We start from the raw sequence: 11,800 nt of genomic DNA, 5'->3' as shown, positions 1-11,800 counted from the left end.
AAGTCACAAATACCAATTTGGTGTGCAACTCGGGTCTCGGGTGGGTTTGGGCGGGTTGAAGACTTGAAGATCAACCCGGGCCCAACCCGAACTTAACCTAAGACAACTCGATTTCGGCCGGTATATATATTTTTATAACCATCTTCTATTAGGCTTTATGGCCAACGCAAGAATGAAATTGATTGAAAATATTAACAAATTTCATTTATAAATGTGTGCGTGTATATATATATATATGGGTCCAACTATGATATCAAAAGGATAAATTTCTTAAATATTGTCTTATGGTTTAGTTAATTGATTAACACTATCTTTATTGTTTATATATTGTCTTAAAGTATCTTTAAGTTTTCTAACAATTAACATTGTCGTTAAGTACTTACAAAAAAGTGAAATGCCGTTAAGTAATGCTTCAATTCTTCAAAGGAGAGCTGGCGTTCTTTAGTCCATGAAAGTCTTTCAGCTTCTTGATAGCCCAAAAGAAAGGAAGATAGCGGTCGGCCAACTTCGACATAAAGCAGCTGAGGGCGACCACTCGGCTGGTGAGTCTTTGGGGCTCCTTAACCAACCAAGGTGGTGCCATGTCTAGAATGGCTTGGATCTTTTCCAGGTGGATCTCTATGCTCTGTTGTGTGATGACAAAGCCTAAGAACTTGTCCAAGGTGACGTCGAAGGCACACTTGCTGGGATTAAGCTTCATCTTGAATCTCCACAAAGTGTTAATGGTCTTGGGCAGGTCCGAGGTGTGTTGGTCGGCCTTCAGGCTTTTCACCACCATGTCATCTACATAGGCTTCCCACATTTGACAATCAATTAGGGTAGTGATGTAGTGTACCTCTCAGATGAAGCTGACGTCGAGTAGCTTGTCAACATCTTCTCCTATAGCCTTCCAACACTCTAGTGCAAAGTTCATCTTTCTTTGTCAAACTAGCCTAGAGCTCGGGTCCATGCTCAGCTTGTGAGTAATGACTGAAGGGTCAATACCAGGCATGTCAACGGCAAACCAAGCAAAGATGTCGGCATTAGTTATGAGGAAACTTACCAGTTCAGATAGGCTTTCCAGGGAAGGTTGGACCCGACGTGGACTGTCTTCTTGGACTTGGCCTCATCTAGGGGGACCGAGACAAGGTCCTCGACTGGCTGGCCTTGGCTCGTTAGTTCCTCCCTGAGGTCAAGGCCCTCCCTCAAGTGGCAGGGTTTCTTTATTCTTGCCCTTCAGTGTTGCCACATAACACTGGCAAGCAACTTGCTGGTCCCCCTGAACGACTCTGATGCCGTGTTCGGTGGGGAACTTGAGGGCGAGATGTTAGGAGTAGACGGATGCCTTGAGTGCATGGAGAGTCAGCCTCCCTATGATAGCGTTGTAGGGGGAGCCGATCGTTACGACCAGGAACTCGTTCATCCTCATCACATGCCGAGGCTCTATTCCTACCGTGATGGGTAGGGGTGATTCTTCCTTCCGGCCTGACCACATTGCCGGAGAAGCCAACGAGGGGGATGTCAACCAGCTTCATCTTCTCGAATGCGTCATAGAAGAGGAAGTCGGCCAAGGAGCTATTGTCCACTAAGATCCTCTTCATCATGAAATTTTCTATGACGGCCGAGATCATGAGCGCATCGTCATAGGGGATTGTGACCCCCTTCAAGTCCTCGTCGGTGAATGCGAGGGCTTCTTCCTGCTTCAGCTTCTTGGGGGCCGGCCCCCAGATGTTCAACTGCCTAAGCCTTGCGGCCCAAGGCTGAGCCCCCGGTGATGACGTCTATGATGCTGACGAGTTATTGGTGTTATTTCTACTAGGGGCGTACTGCTTAAGGTGGCCATGGCAGATGAGGGACTCTATCTCGTTTTTCAACTTGTAGCAGTCCTCGGTGTTGTGGTCGGTGCCACGGTGGTACTTGTAGTACTTCTTTGGGTTTCCCCTCTTAGGGTTCCTCTTCATCTTATCGGGCCACTTCACGTACTCCTCTTTCTCGACTTGCATGAGGATTTGCGTGCAGGTTGAGTTGAGCGGTGTGTACTGGTTGTAAGCCAAGGCCGAGGCCGGTGGCTTTTTATGGTCCCGGTTGTTGTTGTTGTTGTGGTTGTCTCCATTTCTTCTCTTTTTCTCTGGGCCTCTGTGGGGACGGTCGGCTTCTCCTTCCTAACAGTCATCAATTGAGGCCTCCTCTGCAGCGATGTACTTCTGGCCTTCTTAAAAAATTCTACCTTGGACTTCGGTGGGGTCTTGGCTACCAAGCACTTGAGGGCCGAGCCGGGCAGGAGGCTGTTGATGGCGGCATGCATGGAGACCATGGAGTCGAGGTCTCAGACCTAGAGCTCCTCTTTCTTGAATCAGTCAATGTAGGACCGCAGGCTCTCACCACGCTTCTGCTTGACTGCCATCAGGCTCTCACCGCGCTTCTGCTTGGCTGGTTGAGGCCTTTGCTCGGCTTTCTTTGACTTGACGGAGCTCATCTTTGATGGCTCCAAGCTATTCTTGAAGGTCGATGATTTTTTGGTTGAGGGGTGCCTGGGCCCTGCCCTGGTCTTCTCGGACTCAGTGGGTGTCGGCCTGGACTCCCGAATACTCTAATGTGGGCCCGTTCTTCCTAGCTCGCCTGTCATTTAGAAGGTCTTGGAGGTCTGAGATGCATGAGGGAGAGGCACGACATCGGCCTTCGGCCCTCAAGAGGGGGGCTGTGGTGACCTGAATGTCTGCCATCATCCCGAGGATTCTCTCTTCGGCGGTGATGATGTTGTTCTTGGTCTCAATGATGGTCACAAGACTGTACTGATTGTTCCCCTCTTCGACTAGGGGGTTGTGCGGTCCTCGATGGCTAACTAGCACGTTGGTTGTTGCCAGACTCTAAGGAGTCGGCCCCATTAGGGTTGACTGGGCTGAGGGCTAAGGGGTCCAGAGATACTCTCTCGCAGCTATGCCCCAGGCTCCCAACAGGGCAGCCGCCTTGGGGGCGGCCTCTTGCCGGGCACCCCACCTCGTCCAACCTTCGGCCGAGGTCGTCGAGCCTATCGAGGACCATTTGGTGTTTCTGGCCATTTCGGCTGAAGCTTAGGCGTAGGAGTTAATTCTTTGAAGTGTCAAGAGTGTAGTTTAGGGAAGTCTTAGCAACGTTCCCACAAACGGCACCAATTGTTGATGCTCAACATATGCTGAGGTCAACACTGTCAATTCGCTCCTAAGTCGAGGTGAGATCAAGTTGCCCGAGGTCCAAGGTGGTCGAGGGCGGGTAGATCGGCCTTGCAAAGAGTGGAGAGAGAACACGTCAGAGGCCTCGGGTTGATACCAGAGGCAACGACTCCGGTGGTCAAGTTAGTACGAGGTTGGTATGAGATGACCAAGATCTGAGGTATGAGGATTCAAATGAGGTCGCAAGGGAGAATAAGAGTTCTCAAGTGTAGCTCAAGACTCTTAAGTTCTGGATCCCTTAGCTTGAGGGGGTCACCTCCTATTTATACTAGAGGCTACCTAGAGGCAGACGAGCTCAGACGAATTGACCGGGGAGGAAGACTTCCTCCCAAAAATCACTACAACAAGGGTAGATTTTAGACAATTGCCGAAGAACTTAAGTGTACTTTAAGACAATATGTAAACAATAAGAATAGAGTTAGTCAATTAGTTAAACCATAAGGGTAGTTTAAGAAATGTGCCCATACTAAAAAGATAATTAAAAAAAGTTAGATTATTTAAATGTTTTAAAGATTTAATATGTGATTTGGTGAGTCTCATTTGAGGCTATCAAACCACAAAAATAAATAAATAAATAAAATAGAGTTTTGGTCAAAATAATATATCAATACTTTGAACCTTGATAGAAGTAATGATGACTCGGGCAACTCAGTGGTTAGAAACCTAGAGAAGGAAGTGCAGCAATTGAAAAAAGAGTCTCATTTTTTAGACTGGTGCTTTTCCCGCATATGTCACTGAGCTGACAAGTTAGTCAACGAATTTTAAGCAATAGGGGATGATTCGATAGGTAGCGACTCGGGTAAGAGACAAAGGATGAAAATAGAGATTAGATTCTAGGATGGTGATTCAGGTTTGAACTAGGGAGTGGATAAGATTTTTTTAAATGATATGGGTCTAGATTATGGGGGACCCAAATGACTCGCTATTTTGACCTATAGGCGTTTTTTGGCTCAAACCTATGTATATATAACTTGCTCTTTTGATACTTCTTGGTTGATTTTTATGAGGGACTTATAGGAGAGTAGGAGAGTAAAGGGAACAAAGGCTTCTCCTCAATTGCAAGCATGTGTTTTCCTTTTTCTAATAAAGTGGGCGGTGGTGGGTAACTCATAACAGCCACACAGGGGCCATGAGAATTTGCAACTACAACTACCGGGGGAGTAGTCGACCTCTGGTAGTTCAAGGCCTGAAAGACTTAGTTTCTAGGTGGAGTCCCAATTTGATCTTCCTTAGTGAAACTAAGACTTTTTTGACTCAGACTTCTAAGTTAGTTTCCCTCCTCCGTTTCCCAAATTTTTCTATTGGTACTTTAAATGGTCTAGCAAGTGGGCTTCTTAGTTTTTGGAAAGTTGGTTTCAATATTTTTATTCATTTTGCTTCACAAAATTACATTATTTTGAAAATGATGATAGGTCCTACCTCCTCTCCGTGGTTACTTGTTTGTATGTCTGGGGAACCAAATAAAAAGCTCATATGAGCCTTTTGGGAGACCATTTATAAGTGTATTCCTAAAGTTGAACTCTAACCTATCTCTAATTCGAAAAGTTTGGGCCCTCATGGTGATTCCTATGTATAGGTTGTTCCTTTGGTGGTTAATGTGAGGCTTTGTTATTACCTCTGAGATCATAAATCTTAGAGGCTTTACTTGTTCTTCCATGTGTTTCTTTTGTAAGTCTAAAAATGAATCTCATCTCCATCTCTTCTTTTTGTGTCCTTTTGCAAGAGCAATCTAGTTTTCCTATCCTCTGAGTTTCATAACAAATTTGGTTGCAAATTCTATCTTGGAGACTATTTCTTCAATGTTAGCTTCCCTTTTCTTTTTTTGATCAATAACAATAGATTTCATTAAATAATAATAAGGTTACAAAAAATAGGGGAGCTAAAGAATCTTAACTCCCCAAGGAAAGGATAAATCTCAAACTAGAATAGAACAAAACAATTATATCTGAGCCCAGAACCCAGAAATCCTAGTCACTCCTTGCCTAGACAAACCATCAACAAACGAGTTTGCACTTCTCTTAACCCAATTACACTGAACTTCCATATTCTTGGATAACCATTCGAATTTCCTCTTCTCATTACTATAACTCTAGAGCTTAGAATTGTCTTCTTTCAACCAGTTCACTACCACCTCAGCCCTCAACGAGTTCCCCACTCCAATTGAACTAGAGAACATAGCTGTTATATTACCATTTTCATCTCGTAAAACCCCCCAATACCCGAGGGCCCTGGATTCCCCATGCTACTACCATCAAAATTTAATTTGATAAATCCATAGGGTGGAGGATTCCATGCAGTATTCAGGGTTTTCTTAGCCGAGACTGAACTTGCAATTTCTTTCCATTTTCTTAACATATCATTTGTTGAAAAATCTGTGAACTCATCCATTGTCTTCAACCAGTGTATTACCCTTATATGGATCACTTTCAACATATTTTCCAACCCTCTCTCCTTTTTTCGGAAAAATCCTTGAATTCCTTTCTTCCCATATTCTCTAGCAAACAACAACTCTCACACACCTCCACATGGTCCTTGATCTTTTTGTTGGGCAGTTAACAGAGGAAGAAGTAAACAAGCTTTGCACATTCGTTGGGGGATTCCACTTGCACCCAAACAAAGAAGCAAACCATTCCCAAATATTTTTTACCAAAACACAGGATATTAGTAAGTGATAACCAGACTCACCAGCAACTCTACAGAGAATACACCAGTGTGGAGATAAACAACTATTGGGTCTTTTTTCTTTGAGGTAAGTCACCTGTTTTAATTTTTTCGAGAAAAGCTTCCCAACAGAAACTCCCAATCCTCGAAGCTATAGGTCGACACCACACATCCTTGGCAGGGAATGACAAGCCAATAGAACTTTCCAGATGCAATAGGGCTTTAAAGAAGGAGGCATAAGTAAAGGATCCAGAAGGAGACAAGGTCCAGATCCTACTATCTGTTTTTGTCGGCTCCAAGAAACCCCATCAAGAAGGGACAGGAGATTAGAGGTACAATTCAGTTCTGTGTCCCTGAGGGCTCTTCTCAATCCCAAGTTCCACCCAAACCCAGAATTTGAATTTGAGGGAACAAGGAAAGTGGTAATTGTTTCATTTTTTGAAGGTGGAGTTTGCAAAAAGAGCCGAAAATTGGTCTTTCAACGGATGATCCCCAATCCACACATGTTCCCAAAACTTAATTGAGTTACCTGAGTGCAAATCATACCTGATCCAATGAGAGAATAGGGAAAAAATAGCATGGATTGATTTCCATGGTGATGCTCTTGTTGCCAAAGCCATAATCCCAGAGTCCCATCCATTCTCTACAAGCATGTGAATACTACCAATTATCTTAGCCCACAACTTTTCCTTTTCCAATGAGAATCTCCACAGCCATTTCCTTAGTAGAGCCAAGTTCCTCTTCCTAATATTCCCAATCCCTAAGCCTCCCTCCTGCTTACTTCTACACACCACTTCCCACCTAACCCTATGATCCTTTTTCTCCTCCCTAGGCTCGCACAAAAAATCTCCCATCAACTTTTCCAACTTGTTAGCCACCCCTGCAGGCACCTTAAAAACAGAAAAGTAATAAACATGCAGGTTAGCTAAGGTAGACCTAATTAGGGTGATTCTTCCTTCCAGAGATAAATAATTCTTCTTCCAAGATGCAAGTCTCTTTTCAAACCTCTCCACAACCGGAGTCCAAAAATTTCCTTTATGAGGATTATCTCCAAGAGGAAGACCGAGGTAAGTTAGAAACTAATCCGACACTTCACATTCCAAAATGTTTACACATGCAAAGATTTCACTTTCCCCCATATTCACACCCACCACACAACTTTTATCAAAGTTAACGGTCATGTCCCCTCCCTCAGGAAAAAGAATTGTATCATCTGCAAACTACAAGTGTTTGAGTGGTATGTTCTCCCTGCCTACCCTCCACCCTTTGATTAAGCTCCTACAGTCTGCCCTAGAGATCAATCTCCCCAAGACTTCAATAACCAAGGTGAACAAAAAGGAGAAAGGGGTCTCCTTGTCTTATACAACCGGGAAGAAGTCCACCACCGTTCCATTCACCAAAATAGAGTAATGGCAAGTCCTAATACACCCTACTACCCACCTGCACCATCTATCCCCGAACCCAAAATTGATCATCACCTCCAGCAAAAAGGACCAATTTACCAAGTCATAGGCTTTTTCCAAATCTAACTTACAAACCACACCCTTTTTCCTTGATTTCTTGAAGTCCTCCACACTCTTATTTGCTATAAGTATTTGATCAGTTATCTGCCTATCTCTCACAAAAGCTCCTTGATTATTTGACACAATGGTATTGAGTACTGTCTTATTCTAAGAGACAAGACCTTCGCAATGATCTTATACAAGCTATTTACTAAACTGATTGGTCTATAGTCCCTTGGGTGTGTTGCTTCTCTCTTTTTGGGAACCAAAGCAATTAAAGTAGAATTCAACATCGGATTGATCTCTCCTCTACTGTGAAACTCATCAAAGACCATCATTAGTTCATCTTTCAAAACTTCCCAACAGTCTTGATAAAATGCCATCGTAAAACCATTTGGTCCTGGTACTTTTGATCTATCCATAGAGAATATTGCCTCTTTGACTTCTTCCATTTCAAACTCTCTCCAACCACTCCCTATCCCTTCCACTTAGATTTGGCCACTCCATTCCCTCAATCCACACTCTATTACTTAAAGGCTTTCTATAGATGGATTTAAAATGGTTTGCAAAATTCCTAGCAATCTCACCATGATTAGAAATGATTGTCGCCTCCACTTCCAAGCTTGAGATGAGATTTTTTGTTCTTCTCCCACTTGGCATAGCATGAAAAAATTTGGTATTCCTATCCTCCTCCTTCAACCATTTACATCTTGACTTTTGTTTCCAACTAATTTCCTCATTGAGTAATTCATCCTCCAATTGTTTTTGCAATTTTCATTTTTGTTCTTTGTCCTCTTATGTAATACAACCCCTCCCTTCACATCCAGATCTTCCAGTTGTGCAATCATAGTTTGCTTCCTTTCTTCTAGCCTCCCAAATTCAAGTTTATTCCATTCCTTAATTTTTCCCTTCAAAAATTATAACTTCCTATAGAACCTCATCCCATACCATTCTACTGAGGGGTCACTTTCTAACCACCATTCTTTGATTTTATTAATAAAACCTGGGTGGTGTAACCACATATTTTCAAATATGAACGGGGTAGGCCTTGTATTTCCTAATTCTTCCTCTCCAATCATAATAGACCAATGATCTGAGGTTACCGTAGGAAGTGTCCTCGAGATCAAATTACCCCAATGTTCATCCCAATCTACTGAGAAGAGAAATCTATCAAACCTAGAACAAATAGAATTAACTTGTAGATTGGACCATGTGAAATTTCTATGCACTATAGGAATCTCTTTAAGTTCAAACACCTCCATAAACTGATTAAATTTCCTCATGCTTGTAGTCACCCTCTACCTAGGATTATTTGTTTCTTCTGTAAATCTGACTACATTAAAATCACTTCCTATACACCAAGGTCCTTCCCACAAACCCCTTATATCCCCTAATTCTTCCCATAGAACCCTCCTCTCTCTATAATCATTAGGCCCGTAAACATTTGTTAAAACCCACTCAAATCCATCCTCCACCTGCTTAAACTTCAAAGATACTAAAAATTGGCCTATCAACTCTTCCAGTCCTACGTAGACCTCATTTTCCAAAGTGTAATTATACCCCCTGCAGACCCCCAAGAAGGTGCAGTAACCCAACTGATCCCCCCTAGCTCTCCAAATACACCTGGCCCATCTAGCATCAAATTCTGCTCTCTTAGACTCCTGTAACATAACTATATTTGGGTTTATCTTTTTAATCACCTCTTTAATTACTGCTCTTTTCCTAACACTTCCCAATCCTCTATCATTCCAACTAACAATTTTCATTCCGCTCTCTTGTTTTCCTCCCCTAAACCCAATAGGTCATCACTTAACCCCCTTCCTTCTTTCCCCTTTGACACCCAAAAGCTTATCCCCCCCAGCATCCCTTATCAATCTTTCGGCCTTACTCAGTTTCCTCTTCCTCCTCCTCACCTTCCTCCTTCCTTTGCAAGAAAATCTTCAGATCATTTGGGTTTTTCAAACTACACCCCAGGTTCCTCACAAAAGTTGCCACGGAATCCTCACTATTCCCCCCATCACAAATACAAAACGTCTCAAGCTCATACACAAAGCGAATCCATGGGCCTCATCATCACTAAATAGGAGCCCAAATCCTCTAAGCATACACATAGCCCGAATGGCCTACTGGCATCACGCTCTGCCCAAAAGGGTCTACTAGTGTTGCATTCAGCCTGATAGACCCATTAACACTGCTGCTCTTGCCTCATGCATTATAAAAACCAAAAGGGACCACAATTAGCAAAAATTTAAGGAGAAATCAAATTACACAAGAATAAAACCAAATTCTCTTTCATTAAAAAATCTCAATGTTTTTTTACATGATATAATGTTACATATACATCTCAATCAGCATACCACTTGCTCCTCATACGGGCGATCTTTGCTAAACTTTGCATTTGCATTTCAATTCCTTTTGCTCCATTTCATACTACGATACTACCTTCCTTTGGTGAGCACACTCGTTAAGTAGGGCGTCTAACTTTTCTGTGGCTATCGCTAGATTCGATTCGACAACCTTGAGGCACTGACGAATCTCTTTTGAAGCTTCAATAGTTAGGGGATGGGACTCCTTGTAACCAACCTTCCAAAATACATGGGCCAAATGAACCACCCTCTCCTCGATATGGTCCATCTTGAAGCCCATAGCGGAAAATGACTCACAAGTCCTCAACTAGTGGGCAAACCTAGACCATGAAATATCATCTATGGATTGGTCCATGATGCAATTCATCACCGTCGCTATCATATTCAATGATGTCCCTATAACCACCGGAGGGATGTCACCAGATGGTAGCCAACCTTTCTGAATGATTAGAGTCGCGGTCTTCGCTACAAAGCTTGAAAAAAAGTACTTTTCGTGTCTGTGAAGACATTGAATAGAGACTAGATCTACGACGTAGTAGCCAAGAGGCACGACATCATGCTTTTTATAGTATTCTTGAAGCTCCCAGCGCACCAATGCAAGCTCTTCGTCATGTGATAGAGCCTCGGGCAACGATGATATCTCAACATCCATAAGACATGGCTAGTGGTTACAGGTTCCTCTTCATGATGAGATTCTAGTATCGTAGCCTTACACACCTACTCAGGCAAAACAACAATAGGTTTCTACTCTTGCTATTCCTTAGTGGGCTGCCCTGAAACAATGTCTGGCTCCTGGGTCGACGATTCACATCCATCGGACTCCCAAAGTGATGCCTTGGCATTGTAACTGTTGGTTGATCCCCTTGGACATCCTCAGTATGACCCACCGGACTACTGGGGGGCTGCTCCTGCAAGCCCATAGGAGTTTCTTCTTCTCGCGCAGGAGCAACCGATGCAGAGTCACCAACATTCTCCTTCTCATCAGCCTTGGCATCTCCCAAGCTGATGGGACGCTCCTCAGTTGCTTCTTGCTCCTCAAGAGGGAGTTGAAGAGACTTCAACTCTTGCACCAAACACCTAATAACAGGCAAAACTACCACATCAACAATGTTGACATTGAGAACTCCCCGCGATAGAACAAACAAGATGCAATTAATGTAAGGAAATAAAGAACAATGCAACATCAAATAAATATCTAAACGACACATACCTTTTTCACCCACAATGCCCTCAGGTGGGACTTGTGGAATTTAAACCTCGGGGTGAGTCTCACTGACCTCCACCCGCTTCAGTACAATGGACTGTAAAAATAGTACAAGTTAGCACACATAGTAAAAGAAATAGTAACCTAAACACATCACAAAAATTGTATAAACTTACCAAACCAACCCTCTCAGACTCCCTCCTACGAGGACGGGGAGCAAGCTTCTTTACCCACCCACTGGCAATAGGAACAAAAACAACTTTTTCAAGAGGAACTTGCACTGCAGACTGCATCGATTCTGCATTAACTACTTCCCTTGACTCAGAAGCTGGGGCTAGAGGATCTTGTACAACCACCTCAAGGTGGTCCCATGGAGAACCCCTAAATTGGTGCTCCTCAGTCCAAGATGATGCAACGTCAGACCTGGTTTCACGAACCTCCCCTGGTATTTGCAGCCATAAACATCTGCATCCCACCGAACAATGAGCACATATATTTTGAGTGCAAGGATTTGCACTGCTTGACCCTCTCGAAACCTGTGATAGGGAATCGGGAGACATTTGGAAACGCTAGCACATTTCGACGTCTCCAAAACACATTCTCACCAAAATATCTTAAAAACTACAAGCCCATACCATCATATTCGAACTATTGGAGAAGCTGATCAGGACGGTAAGCTGCCACCTGCGCCTCGCCAGCTCGATCAAGATACACAACGACACTAGGCCATACATAGCACAAGACGAGCCACAAGGGCAAGAGGGCTATCAGCTTCCACAATGCATTGTTGGTCGTCGTCCTCAAGAACATTGACACCAATGTAGAATGGCATTGAATTGCAGACTCCTCGTACAAGCCCCCCCTCTAGAGTAGCGATGG

Source organism: Nelumbo nucifera, chromosome 1, assembly GCF_055504915.1.
Source record: "Nelumbo nucifera cultivar China Antique chromosome 1, China Antique-T2T, whole genome shotgun sequence".
Taxonomy (NCBI): domain Eukaryota; kingdom Viridiplantae; phylum Streptophyta; class Magnoliopsida; order Proteales; family Nelumbonaceae; genus Nelumbo; species Nelumbo nucifera.
Note: the sequence above shows the minus strand (reverse complement) of the source record.